We start from the raw sequence: 16,368 nt of genomic DNA on the forward strand, positions 1-16,368 counted from the left end.
CAACGGGCAGCTGTTGGCATGGAGGGTATAGACAGAGCCCGGATGTGAGGTCCGAGTGTCCCCCTGTGCACATCCAAGGCCACTTGGGGCATGGGATGGACTCAGCATTGGGAAGAAAAGGGTCAGACTAGTGGTGTGAGACTGGGAAACGGCTCTCCCCACACTGTCACTATCTTTGCGGGACTCCCCTATGTCTGGGACTTGTAAAGTTCAGCCTGGCCTTCCCCCTTCTGATGAATGTGTATTTGTAAAGGCAGGAGTTTAGAAGCTACTGCACTTCAAATGTTTATATATATTAAGGATGGGAACCCCCAGGGATGCTCTGGCCCTGCACTTGCAAATATCCAGAGCAGTTATGTTGGCTCTGCTGAGACTGCAAGAGGGAAAGAGCACCTCCAGAGAGGAGGGGCTCCTGCTTCACGCCCCGAAGGCAGGAGCTTCTGAGAGGATGAAACAATGGACGCTGAGACCCTCGATGGTAATTTGGTTTCGAATGACGCCAAAGGTGTGTGTGAGGTGTGTGCGCGTGCGTGTGCGTGTGCGCACGCGTGCACCTGGGGACGTGTGTGGTACGTGACAGTGATTTCACGTGTGTGTGTGTGCCTGTGGACGCGTGTGGTTGTGTGTATATTATGAGTGTGCGTGGGGTCCATGAGTCCACGTGTGTGTGCGTGGGGATGTATGTGGAGCAGAGTCAGTGTGCCCGCACGTGCGTTTGTGTGTACGTTCATACGTTCGTTTTAATAATAGTAGAATTTGTCCTTTAGAAGTCTGAAGTAGTAAAAATTGTATGGTGTCCCTCACTGAATAATAGAAAATGAAAATAATCTTCAATCACCAGTAATGTAGTCCCCCCAGATTGTGACTTTTTCTCCCATATTGATTATGTCTTCATTTTACTGATGAGGAAACTAGCTTCGAGATGTTAACTGACTCACCCAAGGGCATGGAGCTCGCGAGCCCAGGGCCGGGACGCAGTCCAAGCGGCGTGGCTCCAGAGGCCTGGAGCCCTGCTCATGACCGCGCCTGGCCTCATGGCCGGGGGAACAGATTCTGATGGGCCGGTGACAGCGTGCAGGCTGCCCAAGCAGCGGACTCTGCATGTCGGGTGGAGACTACCAGACAGCAGACGAGAGTAAAGGGCTGCTGAGAAATCAGATAGGTTCCTAGATCTTCGTTGAGTCAGGAGGCTCACTGCTCATCCTCTATTCCTTCGCTGGTGACTAAAAGGGACCGAGGCCCTCGAGAGCGCTTCTGGGAGCTGCCTGCCGAAACCTGCAACGGGACTGCTCAGGACCGGCTCTGCAGCAGGAGAAGAGGGAGGCAATGTCACCGCCTCCTGGACATCCTGCGTTGTGGCAGTAGGAGGCCTAGCACCCTTGGTATGGTGGTGGCAGGACGAGGTCCTAGGGGATGATGGTATTCACGTGTCTTAAATATCATTGCTTCATATATTTTATCCAACTTGGGTTTTATTCTAGGATGGTAAACATGGTCTCGGTTTCTCCTTCTTAGCTGGATTGATGAATTCTTTTTGAGGTTAATTTTCTATTCAATGATTTGGAAGCTATATTGCCTTATAATTGAAATTCTCTCTAAATGTTTATAAATCATCTCTAAGTTCATAACTCTAAATGTAATTGGAGCAGTATTGTTAGAACAGTCTCAAAAATGAAATCATCTATTAGATCTTGTTTCTCAATCATGATACATTTCACATTATTTACCTCTCTGCTCTTCCCAATTGTGCGTGTGTGTGCGCGCCCGAGCTACACTTACTACTTTTTAGACAGTTGCTTGAAGTTTGTTACTTTCACAATGAAAATATAGGTATAAACATCTTGGAATTCATTGCTCACTACCACTTCTTAATCCCATGTCTTTCCCATTTTTGAGTTATTTACTTGTTTCCCAATCAAATGGACACATGATTGGTGAATTTTTTCGAGCGGTCGACTTGGAACCCTTCCCTGTCTATACGCAGCTTTATGTTCTTGCCATAACTCGGCTTCATTGAGAAGCATGTTCTTACCTTTTGTCATCCGGCCTTCCGCTTTGAACCACGAAACCATCACCGCACTCTTACTCTCCATGCTTATTCCTGAAAAAGTGGGCTCTCTACCGGAGTAAAGATGGTTCCCGTCACAGATGTATGGCTCCCTGTCCAAAGGTCCAGAAAAGAGAAATGGAAAGATTCCTGGTTCCGATGGTTCCATTTTGTCAGCTTAGAGATTGAGTTCTCCATGTGGCTGTGGTGGAATCAGCAATATGTTGCCTGAGAGTTCCCTTTTTCTGGCTTATTAGGGGAGCCGCATTAGCTGAGGTCGCGGCGCTCTGGCTCTTGTCAGGATCCCGGTGCTGAGGCAGCCCCTTCCCCCCACCCCCATTCCTTGTTATTTTGATCGTGCAAACTGGGTGCCAGCTGCGTGAACCGTGCACCTGGCAGCCAGGATTGCCCCGCCCCACGCGACGTGTCCCCAGTGCCTCGGCGTCCCTCACTGCAACCAGCTAGCTCCAGGAAGGGTGCAAGCTGGCTTCCACTGCCGTCCTTCCTCCTTCCTGTCCAGGCGGGCCCTCGTTTGGCGCTAATCAGCCGGAAACCTCTCCTGCACTGCATACAATGAAGAAATTCCTCAGCGTTTCCAGCCGCTAGACGGCGCTCTTCTCCTCTCTTTGGTCCCCTTCCGCGCTTACAGTGGCAATGTAGGAGGTGGGAAGGGCTTGCGGGTTCTCCGTATCTAGGGGCTCCCGATCCAGCAGATTCAACTAACTGTGGGCTGAAAATATTCGGGAAAAAAACAGGAAGTTTCAGAAAGCGACACTTGAACTTGCAACACACCGGCAACTGCTTACATAGCATTCACGTTGCCTTCCATACCACGCGTCACCTAGAGATGACTTAAAGTACACAGGAGGACACAGCGAAAGAGAATGTGACAATCAACGTATGCGTATGCTCACGTAGAACTGAAAAATTGTGCCCTACACTGGAATTCGACACAACATTGTGAAATGACTATCACTTGGAGAAAAAAAAATGTTTGTATGTAAAAAATTAAGTACACGGGAGGATGCTTGTAATTCCATGTAAGTCGTATGTCAGTGTATAAAAGAGGCGTCAGCATCCATGGATGTTGGAATCCGTGGGGAGTCGTGGAACCAGTGCCCCATGGTTACCAAGGGATGACTGGAAGCCCAGGCTCCTTATCCTAGCCTGTCATGTCCCCACGTGGTCTCAGTCCTGCCTGAACCACACTCCCCTGGTCACTCTCCTCCAGCCCTGCCTCCAGACTGCCCTCTTCGTCTGGAACAGCCCAAGCTCACTGCACTTCATGTCTGAACTCTAGAAATACCTATTACTTTCTGAGCACGGCTCTGCTTCAATAAGCCGGGCTGCATTGCCACTAGAGAAGGCAGGATGGAGGTTCCTTAAAAAACTAAAAATGGACTTACCTTATGATCCAGCCTTCCCACGCCTGGGGAAACGTCAGGAGAATACTAGAATTCAAAATGTCACATGCACCTCAATGCTCACAGCAGCCCTCTTTGTAATAGCCAGGACGTGGAACCAACCCAAACGATCATCGCCTGGTGACTGGAGAAAGCAGTAATGGTTATTTATGCCGCGGAATACTACGCAGCCATGAAAAAGGATAAAACGATGCCATTTGCGGCAACACGGATGGGCACAGAGCTAGTCATTCTGAGTGAAGTAAGCCAGAAGACAGAAAAATGCTATATGATACCACTTCCATGTGGAAACAAAACAAAAAAAATAGACAGAAATGAACTTAATGACAAAATAGTAAGAAACCCACAGACATAGAGAAACAAACTTATGGTTACCAGGGAGGGAAGGGGGTGGGAAGGGGTAAATCTGGGTATTGGAAAATTGCCCCTCTTGGGGAGTGATGGAAATGGTAGCTATCTTGAGTGTGGTGATGGTTTTCTGGGTGTAGACATCTATGAAAATTCATCAAATACTACATGTGAGATGTGTATAATTTACGGAACAGAAATCATACCACAATAAAGGTGTTTAACAAAAAAAAGAGATGGGCTACATTGTGTCCTATGCTTCCATGCGTCTTCAAGGAGGCCTCAAGGGGGCGGTGCTGGCCTTCCTGACAACATGATATCATGAAGCCCGAACAACCCATCGATGGGAAGAAGAAAAGAGCCACGGTCACATCTGGACCCCCAGCTTAGACATGGTGCACGGGTGACATTTATCGACAATCCAGCGAGGTTCCGGCCAGAGCTAGAGGCAGGGGCAGCAAACCGGGAGTGGCACTAAGGAGCATCGTGGTGCAGTGGCTGGCCTGGGGGCCGGCAGGCTCCTCCCAGGAGGAGCCTCAGGGTTTGGGAGGTGGCTAACGTGCCTGCTTCGTGTCACCAGCAAGTGATGCCACCTGTGGAAATTCAGCTGCAATCGTGAGCCGGGTCAGTCCTGGGTGATGCGGTAAAGGCTCCTAGCAGTGGGGTCGCCAGAAGGTCAGTGAACCAAGCAACAGGCTGCTGAGTTTCCGGCCTGTGTTTATCGTGCTTTCCGTGTCTCACTGCAATTCAGTGTCACCCGGAGGAATTGGGGCGTTGTTTAGAGGCTGATGGCCTCTGGGTTCCTCATCAGCCTGGCAAGCCCCCCAGCCCTCTCCGGCCAGACCTCTGGCTAGCGCCTTCCATTGTTCTAACAAAAGCCTTCCCACCCTCGCCTGCGGTGAACTTTTGTTTGTTTAATTGATGGGAATGAGGATACCTTCCAGCCCCCTCAGGCCCTTCCTCAGGGCTTCGACCCTTAGAACCTGGCAATGGCCCCCCACCCCCACCCACATGCTGCCCTGGGTCCTGCACTACAGAGGGTCCCTTAGGCCCTGACGCTCCCTCTGGCCACGCCCTCCATGGGGTGGAGGCTGCAGGGCCAAGGGGACACGCCCATTGGCTCCACCCCGGGCTCTGGAATCCAGGACCCGAATGCCCTGCCCCAGCATCCCCTGACCAACTTCTGCTGTCTGCACCGGCTCTCCCCAGAGTTCAGCTTCCCAGGGCTCACAGAGAGGCCAACGGGCAGCTGTTGGCATGGAGGGTATGGACAGAGCCCGGATGTGAGGTCCGAGTGTCCCCCTGTGCACATCCAAGGCCACTTGGGGCATGGGATGGACCCAGCATTGGGAAGAAAAAGGTCAGACTACTGGTGTGAGACTGGGAAACAGCTCTCCCCACACTGTCACTTTCTTTGCGGGACTCCCCTGTGTCTGGGACTTGTAAAGTTCAGCCTGTCCTTCCCCCTTCAGATGAATGTGTATTTGTAAAGGCAGGATTTTAGAAGCTACTGCACTTCAAATGTTTACATATATTAAGGATGGGAACTCCCAGGGATGCTCTGGTCCTGAACTTGCAAATGTCCAGAGCAGTTATGTTGGCTCTGCTGAGACTGCAAGAGGGAAAGAGCACCTCCAGAGAGGAGGGGCTCCTGCTTCACGCCTCGAAGGCAGGAGCTTCTAAGCGGATGAAACAATGGACACTGAGACCCTCGATGGTAATTTGGTTTCGAATGACGCCAAAGGTGTGTGTGAGGTGTGTGCGCGTGCGTGTGCGTGTGCGCACGCGTGCACCTGGGGACGTGTGTGGTACGTGACAGTGATTTCACGTGTGTGTGTGTGCCTGTGGACGTGTGTGGTTGTGTGTATATTATGAGTGTGCGTGGGGTCCATGAGTCCACGTGTGTGTGCGTGGGGATGTATGTGGAGCAGAGTCAGTGTCCCCACACGTGCGTTTGTGTGTACGTGCATGCGTTCGTTTTAATAATAGTAGAATTTGTCCTTTAGAAGTCTGAAGTAGTAAAAATAGTATGGTGTCCCTCACTGAATAATAGAAAATGAAAATAATCTTCAATCACCAGAAATGTAGTCCCCCCAGATTGTGACTTTTTCTCCCATATTGATTATGTCTTCATTTTACTGATGAGGAAACTAGCTTCGAGATGTTAACTGACTCACCCAAGGGCATGGAGCTCGCGAGCCCAGGGCCGGGACGCAGTCCAAGCGGCGTGGCTCCAGAGGCCTGGAGCCCTGCTCATGACCGCTCCTGGCCTCATGGCCGGGGGAACAGATTCTGATGGGCCGGTGACAGCGTACAGGCTGCCCAAGCAGCGGACTCTGCATGTCGGGTGGAGACTACCAGACAGCAGACGAGGGTAAAGGGCTGCTGAGAAATCAGATAGGTTCCTAGATCTTCGTTGAGTCAGGAGGCTCACTGCTCATCCTCTATTCCTTCGCTGGTGACTAAAAGGGACCGAGGCCCTGGAGAGCGCTTGTGGGAGCTGCCTGCCGAAACCTGCAACGGGACTGCTCAGGACCGGCTCTGCAGCAGGAGAAGAGGGAGGCAATGTCGCCGCCTCCTGGACATCCTGCGTTGTGGCAGTAGGAGGCCTAGCACCCTTGGTATGGTGGTGGCAGGACGAGGTCCTAGGGGATGATGGTATTCACGTGTCTTAAATATCATTGCTTCATATATTTTATCCACCTTGGGTTTTATTCTAGGATGGTAAACATGGTCTCCGTTACTCCTTCTTAGCTGGATTGATGAATTCTTTTTGAGGTTAATTTTCTATTCAATGATTTGGAAGCTATATTGCCTTATAATGAAAATTCTCTCTAAATGTTTATAAATCATCTCTAAGTTCATAACTCTAAATGTAATTGGAGCAGTATTGTTAGAACAGTCTCAAAAATGAAATCATCTATTAGATCTTGTTTCTCAATCATGATACATTTCACATAATTTACCTCTCTGCTCTTCCCAATTGTGCGTGTGTGTGCGCGCCCGAGCTACACTTACTACTTTTTAGACAGTTGCTTGAAGTTTGTTACTTTCACAATGAAAATATAGGTATAAACATCTTGGAATTCATTGCTCACTACCACTTCTTAATCCCATGTCTTTCCCATTTTTGAGTTATTTACTTGTTTCCCAATCAAATGGACACATGATTGGTGAATTTTTTCGAGCGGTCGACTTGGAACCCTTCCCTGTCTATACGCAGCTTTATGTTCTTGCCATAACTCGGCTTCATTGAGAAGCATGTTCTTACCTTTTGTCATCCGGCCTTCCGCTTTGAACCACGAAACCATCACCGCACTCTTACTCTCCATGCTTATTCCTGAAAAAGTGGGCTCTCTACCGGAGTAAAGATGGTTCCCGTCACAGATGTATGGCTCCCTGTCCAAAGGTCCAGAAAAGAGAAATGGAAAGATTCCTGGTTCCGATGGTTCCATTTTGTCAGCTTAGAGATTGAGTTTTCCATGTGGCTGTGGTGGAATCAGCAATATGTTTCCTGAGAATTCCCTTTTTCTGGCTTATTAGGGGAGCCGCATTAGCTGAGGTCGCGGCGCTCTGGCTCTTGTCAGGATCCCGGTGCTGAGGCAGCCCCTTCCCCCCACCCCCATTCCTTGTTATTTTGATCGTGCAAACTGGGTGCCAGCTGCGTGAACCGTGCACCTGGCAGCCAGGATTGCCCCGCCCCACGCGACGTGTCCCCAGTGCCTCGGCGTCCCTCACTGCAACCAGCTAGCTCCAGGAAGGGTGCAAGCTGGCTTCCACTGCCGTCCTTCCTCCTTCCTGTCCAGGCGGGCCCTCGTTTGGCGCTAGTCGGCCCGAAAACTCTCCTGCACTGCATACAATGAAGAAATTCCTCAGCGTTTCCAGCCGCTAGAGGGCGCTCTTCTCCTCTCTTTGGTCCCCTTCAGCGCTTACAGTGGCAATGTAGGAGGTGGGAAGGGCTTGGGGGTTCTCCGTATCTAGGGGCTCCCGATCCAGCAGATTCAAGTAACTGTGGGGTGAAAATATTCGGGAAAAAAACAGGAAGTTTCAGAAAGCGACACTTGAACTTGCAACACACCGGCAACTGCTTACATAGCATTCACGTTGCCTTCCATACCACGCGTCACCTAGAGATGACTTAAAGTACACAGGAGGACACAGCGAAAGAGAATGTGACAATCAACGTATGCGTATATTCACGTAGAACTGAAAAATTGTGCCCTACACTGGAATTCGACACAACATTGTGAAATGACTATCACTTGGAGAAAAAAAAAATGTTTGTATGAAAAAAATTAAGTACACGGGAGGATGCTTGTAATTCCATGTAATTCCTATGTCAGTGTATAATAGAGGCGTCAGCATCCATGGATGTTGGAATCCGTGGGGAGTCGTGGAACCAGTGCCCCATGGTTACCAAGGGATGACTGGAAGCCCAGGCTCCTTATCCTAGCCTGTCATGTCCCCACGTGGTCTCAGTCCTGCCTGAACCACACTCCCCTGGTCACTCTCCTCCAGCCCTTCCTCCAGACTGCCCTCTTCGTCTGGAACAGCCCAAGCTCACTGCACTTCATGTCTGAATTCTAGAAATACCTATTACTTTCTGAGCACGGCTCTGCTTCAATAAGATGGGCTGCATTGCCACTAGAGAAGGCAGGATGGAGGTTCCTTAAAAAACTAAAAATGGACTTACCTTATGATCCAGCCTTCCCACGCCTGGGGAAACGTCAGGAGAAAACTGGAATTCAAAAAGTCACATGCACCTCAATGCTCACAGCAGCCCTCTTTGTAATAGCCAGGACGTGGAACCAACCCAAACGATCATCGCCTGGTGACTGGAGAAAGCAGTAATGGTTATTTATGCCGCGGAATACTACGCAGCCATGAAAAAGGATAAAACGATGCCATTTGCGGCAACACGGATGGGCACAGAGCTAGTCATTCTGAGTGAAGTAAGCCAGAAGACAGAAAAATGCTATATGATACCACTTCCATGTGGAAACAAAACAAAAAAAATAGACAGAAATGAACTTAATGACAAAATAGTAAGAAACCCACAGACATAGAGAAACAAACTTATGGTTACCAGGGAGGGAAGGGGGTGGGAAGGGGTAAATCTGGGTATTGGAAAATTGCCCCTCTTGGGGAGTGATGGAAATGGTAGCTATCTTGAGTGTGGTGATGGTTTTCTGGGTGTAGACATCTATGAAAATTCATCAAATACTACATGTGAGATGTGTATAATTTACGGAACAGAAATCATACCACAATAAAGGTGTTTAACAAAAAAAAGAGATGGGCTACATTGTGTCCTATGCTTCCATGCGTCTTCAAGGAGGCCTCAAGGGGGCGGTGCTGGCCTTCCTGACAACATGATATCATGAAGCCCGAACAACCCATCGATGGGAAGAAGAAAAGAGCCACGGTCACATCTGGACCCCCAGCTTAGACATGGTGCACGGGTGACATTTATCGACAATCCAGCGAGGTTCCGGCCAGAGCTAGAGGCAGGGGCAGCAAACCGGGAGTGGCACTAAGGAGCATCGTGGTGCAGTGGCTGGCCTGGGGGCCGGCAGGCTCCTCCCAGGAGGAGCCTCAGGGTTTGGGAGGTGGCTAACGTGCCTGCTTCGTGTCACCAGCAAGTGATGCCACCTGTGGAAATTCAGCTGCAATCGTGAGCCGGGTCAGTCCTGGGTGATGCGGTAAAGGCTCCTAGCAGTGGGGTCGCCAGAAGGTCAGTGAACCAAGCAACAGGCTGCTGAGTTTCCGGCCTGTGTTTATCGTGCTTTCCGTGTCTCACTGCAATTCAGTGTCACCCGGAGGAATTGGGGCGTTGTTTAGAGGCTGATGGCCTCTGGGTTCCTCATCAGCCTGGCAAGCCCCCCAGCCCTCTCCGGCCAGACCTCTGGCTAGCGCCTTCCATTGTTCTAACAAAAGCCTTCCCACCCTCGCCTGCGGTGAACTTTTGTTTGTTTAATTGATGGGAATGAGGATACCTTCCAGCCCCCTCAGGCCCTTCCTCAGGGCTTCGACCCTTAGAACCTGGCAATGGCCCCCCACCCCCACCCACATGCTGCCCTGGGTCCTGCACTACAGAGGGTCCCTTAGGCCCTGACGCTCCCTCTGGCCACGCCCTCCATGGGGTGGAGGCTGCAGGGCCAAGGGGACACGCCCATTGGCTCCACCCCGGGCTCTGGAATCCAGGACCCGAATGCCCTGCCCCAGCATCCCCTGACCAACTTCTGCTGTCTGCACCGGCTCTCCCCAGAGTTCAGCTTCCCAGGGCTCACAGAGAGGCCAACGGGCAGCTGTTGGCATGGAGGGTATGGACAGAGCCCGGATGTGAGGTCCGAGTGTCCCCCTGTGCACATCCAAGGCCACTTGGGGCATGGGATGGACCCTGCATTGGGAAGAAAAAGGTCAGACTAGTGGTGTGAGACTGGGAAACGGCTCTCCCCACACTGTCACTTTCTTTGCGGGACTCCCCTGTGTCTGGGACTTGTAAAGTTCAGCCTGGCCTTCCCCCTTCAGATGAATGTGTATTTGTAAAGGCAGGATTTTAGAAGCTACTGCACTTCAAATGTTTACATATATTAAGGATGGGAACTCCCAGGGATGCTCTGGCCCTGCAGTTGCAAATGTCCAGAGCAGTTATGTTGGCTCTGCTGAGACTGCAAGAGGGAAAGAGCACCTCCAGAAAGGAGGGGCTCCTGCTTCACGCCCCGAAGGCAGGAGCTTCTAAGCGGTTGAAACAATGGACACTGAGTCCCTCGATGATAATTTGGTTTCGAATGACGCCAAAGGTGTGTGTGAGGTGTGTGCGCGTGCGTGTGCGTGTGCGCACGCGTGCAGCTGGGGACGTGTGTGGTACGTGACAGTGATTTCACGTGTGTGTGTGTGCCTGTGGACGCGTGTGGTTGTGTGTATATTATGAGTGTGCGTGGGGTCCATGAGTCCACGTGTGTGTGCGTGGGGATGTATGTGGAGCAGAGTCAGTGTGCCCGCACGTGCGTTTGTGTGTACGTGCATGCGTTCGTTTTAATAATAGTAGAATTTGTCCTTTAGAAGTCTGAAGTAGTAAAAATTGTATGGTGTCCCTCACTGAATAATAGAAAATGAAAATAATCTTCAATCACCAGAAATGTAGTCCCCCCAGATTGTGACTTTTTCTCCCATATTGATTATGTCTTCATTTTACTGATGAGGAAACTAGCTTCGAGATGTTAACTGACTCACCCAAGGGCATGGAGCTCGTGAGCCCAGGGCCGGGACGCAGTCCAAGCGGCGTGGCTCCAGAGGCCTGGAGCCCTGCCCATGACCGCGCCTGGCCTCATGGCCGGGGGAACAGATTCTGATGGGCCGGTGACAGCGTACAGGCTGCCCAAGCAGCGGACTCTGCATGTCGGGTGGAGACTACCAGACAGCAGACGAGGGTAAAGGGCTGCTGAGAAATCAGATAGGTTCCTAGATCTTCGTTGAGTCAGGAGGCTCACTGCTCATCCTCTATTCCTTCGCTGGTGACTAAAAGGGACCGAGGCCCTCGAGAGCGCTTCTGGGAGCTGCCTGCCGAAACCTGCAACGGGACTGCTCAGGACCGGCTCTGCAGCAGGAGAAGAGGGAGGCAATGTCGCCGCCTCCTGGACATCCTGCGTTGTGGCAGTAGGAGGCCTAGCACCCTTGGTATGGTGGTGGCAGGACGAGGTCCTAGGGGATGATGGTATTCACGTGTCTTAAATATCATTGCTTCATATATTTTATCCACCTTGGGTTTTATTCTAGGATGGTAAACATGGTCTCCGTTACTCCTTCTTAGCTGGATTGATGAATTCTTTTTGAGGTTAATTTTCTATTCAATGATTTGGAAGCTATATTGCCTTATAATGAAAATTCTCTCTAAATGTTTATAAATCATCTCTAAGTTCATAACTCTAAATGTAATTGGAGCAGTATTGTTAGAACAGTCTCAAAAATGAAATCATCTATTTGATCTTGTTTCTCAATCATGATACATTTCACATAATTTACCTCTCTGCTCTTCCCAATTGTGCGTGTGTGTGCGAGCCCGAGCTACACTTACTACTTTTTAGACAGTTGCTTGAAGTTTGTTACTTTCACAATGAAAATATAGGTATAAACATCTTGGAATTCATTGCTCACTACCACTTCTTAATCCCATGTCTTTCCCATTTTTGAGTTATTTACTTGTTTCCCAATCAAATGGACACATGATTGGTGAATTTTTTCGAGCGGTCGACTTGGAACCCTTCCCTGTCTATACGCAGCTTTATGTTCTTGCCATAACTCGGCTTCATTGAGAAGCATGTTCTTACCTTTTGTCATCCGGCCTTCCGCTTTGAACCACGAAACCATCACCGCACTCTTACTCTCCATGCTTATTCCTGAAAAAGTGGGCTCTCTACCGGAGTAAAGATGGTTCCCGTCACAGATGTATGGCTCCCTGTCCAAAGGTCCAGAAAAGAGAAATGGAAAGATTCCTGGTTCCGATGGTTCCATTTTGTCAGCTTAGAGATTGAGTTCTCCATGTGGCTGTGGTGGAATCAGCAATATGTTTCCTGAGAATTCCCTTTTTCTGGCTTATTAGGGGAGCCGCATTAGCTGAGGTCGCGGCGCTCTGGCTCTTGTCAGGATCCCGGTGCTGAGGCAGCCCCTTCCCCCCACCCCCATTCCTTGTTATTTTGATCGTGCAAACTGGGTGCCAGCTGCGTGAACCGTGCACCTGGCAGCCAGGATTGCCCCGCCCCACGCGACGTGTCCCCAGTGCCTCGGCGTCCCTCACTGCAACCAGCTAGCTCCAGGAAGGGTGCAAGCTGGCTTCCACTGCCGTCCTTCCTCCTTCCTGTCCAGGCGGGCCCTCGTTTGGCGCTAGTCGGCCCGAAAACTCTCCTGCACTGCATACAATGAAGAAATTCCTCAGCGTTTCCAGCCGCTAGAGGGCGCTCTTCTCCTCTCTTTGGTCCCCTTCAGCGCTTACAGTGGCAATGTAGGAGGTGGGAAGGGCTTGGGGGTTCTCCGTATCTAGGGGCTCCCGATCCAGCAGATTCAAGTAACTGTGGGGTGAAAATATTCGGGAAAAAAACAGGAAGTTTCAGAAAGCGACACTTGAACTTGCAACACACCGGCAACTGCTTACATAGCATTCACGTTGCCTTCCATACCACGCGTCACCTAGAGATGACTTAAAGTACACAGGAGGACACAGCGAAAGAGAATGTGACAATCAACGTATGCGTATATTCACGTAGAACTGAAAAATTGTGCCCTACACTGGAATTCGACACAACATTGTGAAATGACTATCACTTGGAGAAAAAAAAATGTTTGTATGTAAAAAATTAAGTACACGGGAGGATGCTTGTAATTCCATGTAAGTCCTATGTCAGTGTATAAAAGAGGCGTCAGCATCCATGGATGTTGGAATCCGTGGGGAGTCGTGGAACCAGTGCCCCATGGTTACCAAGGGATGACTGGAAGCCCAGGCTCCTTATCCTAGCCTGTCATGTCCCCACGTGGTCTCAGTCCTGCCTGAACCACACTCCCCTGGTCACTCTCCTCCAGCCCTTCCTCCAGACTGCCCTCTTCGTCTGGAACAGCCCAAGCTCACTGCACTTCATGTCTGAATTCTAGAAATACCTATTACTTTCTGAGCACGGCTCTGCTTCAATAAGATGGGCTGCATTGCCACTAGAGAAGGCAGGATGGAGGTTCCTTAAAAAACTAAAAATGGACTTACCTTATGATCCAGCCTTCCCACGCCTGGGGAAACGTCAGGAGAAAACTGGAATTCAAAAAGTCACATGCACCTCAATGCTCACAGCAGCCCTCTTTGTAATAGCCAGGACGTGGAACCAACCCAAACGATCATCGCCTGCTGACTGGAGAAAGCAGTAATGGTTATTTATGCCGCGGAATACTACGCAGCCATGAAAAAGGATAAAACGATGCCATTTGCGGCAACACGGATGGGCACAGAGCTAGTCATTCTGAGTGAAGTAAGCCAGAAGACAGAAAAATGCTATATGATACCACTTCCATGTGGAAACAAAACAAAAAAAATAGACAGAAATGAACTTAATGACAAAATAGTAAGAAACCCACAGACATAGAGAAACAAACTTATGGTTACCAGGGAGGGAAGGGGGTGGGAAGGGGTAAATCTGGGTATTGGAAAATTGCCCCTCTTGGGGAGTGATGGAAATGGTAGCTATCTTGAGTGTGGTGATGGTTTTCTGGGTGTAGACATCTATGAAAATTCATCAAATACTACATTTGAGATGTGTATAATTTACGGAACAGAAATCATACCACAATAAAGGTGTTTAACAAAAAAAAGAGATGGGCTACATTGTGTCCTATGCTTCCATGCGTCTTCAAGGAGGCCTAAAGGGGGCGGTGCTGGCCTTCCTGACAACATGATATCATGAAGCCCGAACAACCCATCGATGGGAAGAAGAAAAGAGCCACGGTCACATCTGGACCCCCAGCTTAGACATGGTGCACGGGTGACATTTATCGACAATCCAGCGAGGTTCCGGCCAGAGCTAGAGGCAGGGGCAGCAAACCGGGAGTGGCACTAAGGAGCATCGTGGTGCAGTGGCTGGCCTGGGGGCCGGCAGGCTCCTCCCAGGAGGAGCCTCAGGGTTTGGGAGGTGGCTAACGTGCCTGCTTCGTGTCACCAGCAAGTGATGCCACCTGTGGAAATTCAGCTGCAATCGTGAGCCGGGTCAGTCCTGGGTGATGCGGTAAAGGCTCCTAGCAGTGGGGTCGCCAGAAGGTCAGTGAACCAAGCAACAGGCTGCTGAGTTTCCGGCCTGTGTTTATCGTGCTTTCCGTGTCTCACTGCAATTCAGTGTCACCCGGAGGAATTGGGGCGGTGTTTAGAGGCTGATGGCCTCTGGGTTCCTCATCAGCCTGGCAAGCCCCCCAGCCCTCTCCGGCCAGACCTCTGGCTAGCGCCTTCCATTGTTCTAACAAAAGCCTTCCCACCCTCGCCTGCGGTGAACTTTTGTTTGTTTAATTGATGGGAATGAGGATACCTTCCAGCCCCCTCAGGCCCTTCCTCAGGGCTTCGACCCTTAGAACCTGGCAATGGCCCCCCACCCCCACCCACATGCTGCCCTGGGTCCTGCACTACAGAGGGTCCCTTAGGCCCTGACGCTCCCTCTGGCCACGCCCTCCATGGGGTGGAGGCTGCAGGGCCAAGGGGACACGCCCATTGGCTCCACCCCGGGCTCTGGAATCCAGGACCCGAATGCCCTGCCCCAGCATCCCCTGACCAACTTCTGCTGTCTGCACCGGCTCTCCCCAGAGTTCAGCTTCCCAGGGCTCACAGAGAGGCCAACGGGCAGCTGTTGGCATGGAGGGTATGGACAGAGCCCGGATGTGAGGTCCGAGTGTCCCTCTGTGCACATCCAAGGCCACTTGGGGCATGGGATGGACCCAGCATTGGGAAGAAAAAGGTCAGACTAGTGGTGTGAGACTGGGAAACGGCTCTCCCCACACTGTCACTTTCTTTGCGGGACTCCCCTGTGTCTGGGACTTGTAAAGTTCAGCCTGGCCTTCCCCCTTCAGATGAATGTGTATTTGTAAAGGCAGGATTTTAGAAGCTACTGCACTTCAAATGTTTACATATATTAAGGATGGGAACTCCCAGGGATGCTCTGGCCCTGCAGTTGCAAATGTCCAGAGCAGTTATGTTGGCTCTGCTGAGACTGCAAGAGGGAAAGAGCACCTCCAGAAAGGAGGGGCTCCTGCTTCACGCCCCGAAGGCAGGAGCTTCTGAGCGGATGAAACAATGGACACTGAGACCCTCGATGGTAATTTGGTTTCGAATGACGCCAAAGGTGTGTGTGAGGTGTGTGCGCGTGCGTGTGCCTGTGCGCACGCTTGCAGCTGGGGACGTGTGTGGTACGTGACAGTAATTTCACGTGTGTGTGTGTGCCTGTGGACGTGTGTGGTTGTGTGTATATTATGAGTGTGCGTGGGGTCCATGAGTCCACGTGTGTGTGCGTGGGGATGTATGTGGAGCAGAGTCAGTGTGCCCGCACGAGCGTTTGTGTGTACGTGCATGCGTTCGTTTTAATAATAGTAGAATTTGTCCTTTAGAAGTCTGAAGTAGTAAAAATTGTATGGTGTCCCTCACTGAATAATAGAAAATGAAAATAATCTTCAATCACCAGTAATGTAGTCCCCCCAGATTGTGACTTTTTCTCCCATATTGATTATGTCTTCATTTTACTGATGAGGAAACTAGCTTCGAGATGTTAACTGACTCACCCAAGGGCATGGAGCTCGCGAGCCCAGGGCCGGGACGCAGTCCAAGCGGCGTGGCTCCAGAGGCCTGGAGCCCTGCTCATGACCGCGCCTGGCCTCATGGCCGGGGGAACAGATTCTGATGGGCCGGTGACAGCGTGCAGGCTGCCCAAGCAGCGGACTCTGCATGTCGGGTGGAGACTACCAGACAGCAGACGAGGGTAAAGGGCTGCTGAGAAATCAGATAGGTTCCTAGATCTTCGTTGGGTCAGGAGGCTC

This window comes from Camelus bactrianus, unplaced genomic scaffold (assembly GCF_048773025.1).
Source record: "Camelus bactrianus isolate YW-2024 breed Bactrian camel unplaced genomic scaffold, ASM4877302v1 HiC_scaffold_44, whole genome shotgun sequence".
NCBI lineage: Eukaryota > Metazoa > Chordata > Mammalia > Artiodactyla > Camelidae > Camelus > Camelus bactrianus.